The sequence below is a fragment of the Phalacrocorax carbo genome, chromosome 11 (assembly GCF_963921805.1).
Source record: "Phalacrocorax carbo chromosome 11, bPhaCar2.1, whole genome shotgun sequence".
In the NCBI taxonomy this organism is placed as follows: Eukaryota; Metazoa; Chordata; class Aves; order Suliformes; family Phalacrocoracidae; genus Phalacrocorax; species Phalacrocorax carbo.
In genome coordinates, this window is record NC_087523.1 from 20,143,568 (window position 1) to 20,150,233 (window position 6,666).

Here is a 6,666-nt window from a genome sequence, read left to right on the forward strand (position 1 = left end):
TTGATTTGTTTTTGAGGTCATTCTTTGTCTACCTCACCTATGATTCATTATTTAGATGACAACTCTCACCAATCCCTGACACCAACTTCTACCACCCACTTCTTAAATTCTTGGATAAACAGCTCTGTGTTTTCTTTCATTCTGCCTCTCAGGTGTGGGAAAAGGTATTTTCCGGAGTCTCCAGTAACTTGGTTTGGAAGCTGGCACACCAAATCTTGCCCTTGCCATAGCAATCGTTAATGCCCCATTATCTCTTTATACTTCTCCATTCTCTATCTGCTCACTGCCTGCTCATCACGTGTTTAAACTGCAATCTTTTCTTTGTTTTGTGTTTTTACAGTATCTAACACAATATGTTCTTGCCCGTGATTATAACTCCTGAGTGTTACAGCAATACGGTGAATACGTTATAACTACAGAAATGTAATTATTCCCAAAACAAGTATTACAAACAGTAGGAAACTGAGATTAAATTTAGTTTTTGAAGAAGTTCAAACATGTTAGTATGAAAATACACCACTAAACACCCAGTAACATTGTTTCTGCTGTGCAATGCTATCGTGCAATAGCTGTACAATTATATTGCATTCTATTGGTGATAGCCCCTGGTAGAATTAAACTGGATTTTGAAGCTGTACTCCTTTTTGTGTTCATTCTTCCCTCCCTGCTCCGGCTGTTGGGTGGAGCCGAGATTGCTCACGCATTTCCATATATTGTTTGGATTTCTTTCTACACTTTTACGTGAAAATTTAAAGTGGTTTTCAAGTTTTAAATATATTAAAGCCTTAAAACTATAGAGCAAGGTAAACTGTGTTGATGGCATGCTTACTCCAGCATGAAGGATGCATGTGGGAGGAAGAAAGGAAACAATTTGAAAGAAGAGGCTTGGGTTTTCTGTGTTGTTTATGTTCTTTTTTAGTCATCAACCTCTGGGCTTGCTTGACAGTAACAATGAATAAGCTGTCTCTGTATGTAAGAAGAAACGTGTCAGTGTTTTCTGGTCTCTTTTAAAGCCTTTTGCTATTATGTTGCACTTGCAATGCTTTTGCTGGGGGGCTGAGAAAGCAGCGTATGCGTACCTCAGTCCTGTAGAATTTTGGGGTGGTGGAGGTGCATGGTCAGACCCATGGGTAGCTGTGAGGAACAGAGCTAACAGAAACGGATTTTTCTGATAGGCCTTCTCTGGCTTAAAAAGAGTGCTCAGCCTTCCCGAAAACTTAAATTGTTCCTATTTTTCTGTGTGACTCTTAGGAAGTACTTCCCCGAACTGCAAATTAATCTTTAATATGCACACGCTTTCTCAGCTTTCATTAGCAGGAAGAATAACTAATTTGTTTTATCCCTTTTCAAATAAATGTTGTTTAGAGCCTTCGATGCAGTTATTGAGTCAAAGTTAATTGATTTTCTGTGGTAATGATCTCTTATATTTGTAGCTCATGTAAAATATGTAAGAATACCTGTTAGTATATGGTATCCTTGTGTGACTGAAATAATGGTCTAGTTACAGGATAGGATCTAATTTTGCTGTCTTTTATGTCACAAATTATTATAACTTTCACAAACTTCTGTAGGTTTCCATCTTGCTGTTTCTCTGGCTACTGGTCTAGCACATAGCCATTGTTCACTCTCTAAAGTCAGTGCCCTGCTGTTACATAGGGTCAGTTTTATATTCTTCAGTTTTACTAATAGCAACCAACATAGCCTGAGTATGAAATGCATCCTTTACTGTGGCTGCATTGTCTTCCAGCAACTGCAAAGGGAAAACAGGATCCCCTCTTCGTGCCTCTTGATCTTCACCAGACTTGAAGAACCTGTCATTCTTAGAGCTGGGGGTATGTTTGCTTTGTGCTTCGTTTAGTTGCCCTTCCGACCCTACCAAGTGCCTGTACGAGGCAGGCACTGTGAAAAACCAGAAATCTGAGCCCATTTCTTTTATTATCGTTTCCACAAGTGGCTACAATGTCTATAATATGAAGTAAATAAGCAATCGGTTGTTGTACTGTTGGGCCAAACAGAGGGCCATATATGCCACCTGCTGCAGAAGTACTGAGGGGCAAGTAAAGGGTCCTGTAGGTGTCTGTGACATTCCACAAAGAGCAATATTATTAATTCAGTTAAGATCTAGGAAGTAAATGGTTTTGGACACAACGTCTAATGATTTATTGCTCATTTCTTCTAGTTTCACGAGCCTATATTATGCCCATCCTTGGTTGCATCTACAGGAGTAATTACCCGATAAAAGACAAAAAAGAAATCAGATTTCCTGAGCAGTAAAACACAATCCCAACTCAATCTTACACATGACATGTTCATAAAAGGGAAAGGAACTCCAGATTACCTCTCTGTAGAAATTTAGAATAAAAATATCCCAGGAATACTTAGTAACCCGAGGATGTTGAGCAGAAAGTAGGCTTAGTAGTTTTTAATTTTATGTGTTACATTGTTTCACCAATTATAGGTTTGTATATGTTTGTAACATTTTATTACCTATTTTAACTTAGCTCACAAAATAAATTCATGTAATTCTTCACAGTGTATATGAATGGCCCAAACTCTTCCCCTAGAAGTCTCATTTTATCTTTATATCTCCAAAGCAGCCTGCTCCCATTAAATTCTTAGCGGTTCTGTTCACGGTATGGCCATAGTGTGATTTTTACAAGAAGGAAAGTTAGCTCACGGGATCAACTCCAATAGCGGTTTTAAATTGATCACTTACAGCTAGGTTATTCTGCACCCGGGGAAACCTCCCCATTCATTGTATGTCAGTGGGATGAGAAAATGCAATCACTGCGACATTTCTTAACCAAGACCTAGAGGACAAAAATGCCTTCTGTTTAAGGCACTTTTTCCTTAGAAAACTCCAAGAAGCAGGAATTCGAAGCTGTCACTTCAGTTTGTGGCAGGTTTGCCCTACACCCTTGGGCAAATCTTGCAATCTATCTTGTTCTTCAATTCCTTTGTCATTATATGGAAATAATAATTCTTCCCTTTCTCAAAAGATTGTTTTTGGAGATAAAATCTGTTAATGACCGAGGACCTCAGATACTACGGTATCAAGGGTTATACATCGTAAAAGCCAGCCCGAGGGCTTCCTTTATCCCTACAAACATGTAGAATCCACCGTGTGTCAGGAGACCCCTAAGCATGCGCTTTTCAGGCATGAGCTACGTGAACTCTTATTTCTCTCATCCAGGCTTTCCTTGCTGGGTGGAAGTGAAGTTAGATGCCAGAACCTTCACAGCATTTAGTGTGATGCTCATTTATGAAAATGTATAGATTTGAATTTAAGATTTTTAGGCACAAAATTAGAGGCAGACATATTAAAGAGTTGCCCAATTTAATTTAGAGGGAGCTGCAGATGCTCAGCACCTTTCTGATAATGGAGATCTGCTTGTTTACTTGTTCCATTATACTCCTTTCGCCATCTATCTAATCCTATCACATAATCGTCTACAGAAAATACTCAGACGCTTGGTTTCTTTACTGTTTTGTATCATCGGGGATAGTGTCACCATGCAGTGAAAAGAACCACAGAACTCTGTTTTCCAAAGGCATAGCCTCAAATGTGCAAAACGTTTTCTTACTGGATCAGGAATGAATAGTAAGATTATTCTGCCTATTGTTTTCTACTTATGGATTGTTGCTATTTGGGTTATATAGTGATGATAGCTTTGGGATTGTGTGAAATATTACACAACTGCTTTAGTGAAAAAAACATAAATGTGCCCTTTATATATATATATATTAAAAAAAATATACAGGTTTTGGCTGTATGTCCAGGTCAGTGGGATACAGAAACTACTTTTATTCACTAATTTCAGAGATTGTCTTTGAAGAATAGCAGGGTAGAAAAGAAATTAAAAATACCCATTTATATAACTGGAAGTAAAAAGCTGTATAATTAGTGTCAGTTTTCGAGTATTAATGGTAATTAGCAGACAGGACAGTCTTCATAAAGGAAAAGCATTTTGTCCCCAAACTGAGCGCAAGTGAACCTTTCCTGTTACTGTCTTTGTTAGCACATCATATCTACCAAAATATGTTAAATGTCGATTAGCCAGCGTGTCTTTAATTCTTTGATTTAAAAAAAATTATTAGTGGAAATTAAAGTAAATACCCTTTAGAGAGTTTGTAAATGAGAAATTTCTGCTTTATGCTGGTTGACACAGCTTTTGCAATTATTATTTACAACCTCACTTGTAAAAATGCCTTAAGTTTTTTAAAAAATAATTTATTTGCCTTTCAGTTTCATTTTTTGACTTGGGAAGTTGAAGTAATTTGTGTCTTCCTTTCCTGGTGGAGGCTTCTTTAGCAGCAAAGGAAGCAAATCCAAGCTTGAAAACCACATTTGTGTGGGCAATGTATTCGCTTTTTCTGATGACAGCTTCAGTCATAGAGTGTCAATTCCTGAACACCAGTGGGGGTCCGATCGTTTTTAACCTGAATTTCCCCAGCAGTATCTGTCTCAGGGAACAAGTGTGCATGTGCTTATCTTAACCACAGCCACGCTTAGTGAACTGACTGTGACTTAGGCAGTTTTATGTGGTGTCATTTTCATTTAGCTTCCCTATTATTCTATATTTATATTATTCTATATATATCTTCTATATTATTTCTATGGTCCAATTGACAGAAATTTTCCTTTCTTTTTGGTATAAGAGAGAAAAAACTCTCTCATCTGTACAGCAAGATATATTGAATTTTTAATCTAGTCATTGCCAACAAAATAATTTTCTTAAAATAATTCCTGTGCATTCTCCTAACTGTGTCTGAATTATCATGCTTTGTTAGGGAAGGGCATATATTTTAAATTTTTATGAACAACCAGATTAGGAAAAAAAATGGAATGCAGAGTTGTTAGTTGACTAGCTCTTTAGATTTCTTGTACCTTCTGGTACAAGACCATGGTGTAGAGTCAGGTTTTGTTAGAATTGTGGTGTTACATAATGGAGCAACAGATGATCACCTGAGCTTAAGAAAAGTATTTATCAGGAGAGAAAAGATCATCTAACTTAATAGAAAATACTTTAAAGAAGGAATACTGGTATATAGAATCCTTCCTCACATGGAAGCTGGTACTCCTACATCTTGTTTTCTTTTTCAGCTGAATCTGAACTTTCTGTCAGAAAAGTTGGGCTGGGATTTTTGCTGTACGGGATCTTTGACTGACAGCTCAGAAATGCCTCCATTTGTCATATAGGGGCAGCATAATCCATTCATGAGGGTGGCAGACCTTCTGTCAGTAAAGAACAACACTATAACTTCACTATTACTTTTTTTTTCTTTTAAACAAAGGTGGCCAATTTCCATTGCAGAGTAAGTGCCAGCCTAGGGAAATATTTCAGCCTTCCTCAAACAATAAGCATCTGTGGTAGCTGCAGTAGCCAGTGCCTCCAAAGAAGTAAACTAATTGTGTGGAGCTCTGCAAGAAAGCATAGGGTGAAGCAAAGAACAGAGCTCCTCTCTGCCTGGGTTGCAAAGGGGGTCTCTGCCTCAGTGTTTTAGGGTTAAGGGTTCACTTTTGAAGAGGACGGTCTTGGAGTGTGCAAACTGAATTCCTTCCTGATGAATCTAAACCAAAGGATGCATTCCAGGAGTACAATCGCGATATATTTACATCAGTGTTTTGGTTTGGATTGGAAGTTAACTTTTGAAATTAATTTTTCATTTGTCTCCACTCACCTGCTCCAATTTGCAATGTGTAGCAGTCTTGGAGTGCACAAACTGAATTCCTTCCAGGTGAAATTAGACCAGAAGCTGTGACACAGCAACATGATGACAGATTATCCATTCATTGAACCAGCCTAGAATTACTGTCAGGTAAACTGCAACACGCATCTAGAGTGGACATCAAGTTTTCAACACGCCTCTGCCCTCCAGATCTGCTCTACTGTTCCATATTTCTTGCGAATAGAGACATAGCCATAGTGCACTCCAGCTGCTAATGAACAGTCCATCTACAGGACCAAATTAACGTTAGTAAAAAGTAAAACCCTGGAAATCCATGTAGTATGGACTCTGTGTCCTCAGCACTGTGTCTTTTTGCGTTGTACTGCACTGCTTGGTGAGGAAGATAGCTAGCAGTAGAACATTTCAGGCTAGCAGGTAGCCTCAAAGGGAGAAATACGGAGTAAACAAGACAAATCAAATTTTTGTTGTGCCTTTTCTGTGATCCATTGGCAAAAAGCCTTGCTGTGGACAAGCTGAAACCTTTGCTCTGTAATGTCTCTTGCCAGAGTAACGTAAACATCCAGTTTGTCGAACAGATTATCTTTCGCGATCCACAAACTGTCATGTGGGCTGCGTATCTTGAGGAACAGTTTTGACAAGGTCGTTCTTATGAGGTCCTCTAAACACGTAGAAGCTTTTGTTAATATTTCAGGATACTACTAGCTTTCAAGGATTACATGCGTGAAAAAGCTATGCAGACACCAAGGTGAGTGAAGGGAGGAGGAAGAAGAGGAATAGTTTGATCAAGAAGCCGGTCCTTCAGCAAAGAAATGGAAGGAGTGAGAGAAATCAGACAGGAAGTGGAAGCTCCCTGGTCCCTGACCTCGTCAGAACTTCGAGACCTGCAGAAAGATGACAGCCACCAGCCAGGTGAGCAGATTGCTGCCTGGCTGCTCCAGTGCTGTGATAACGGGGCCAACGGTCAGAAACAGGAAA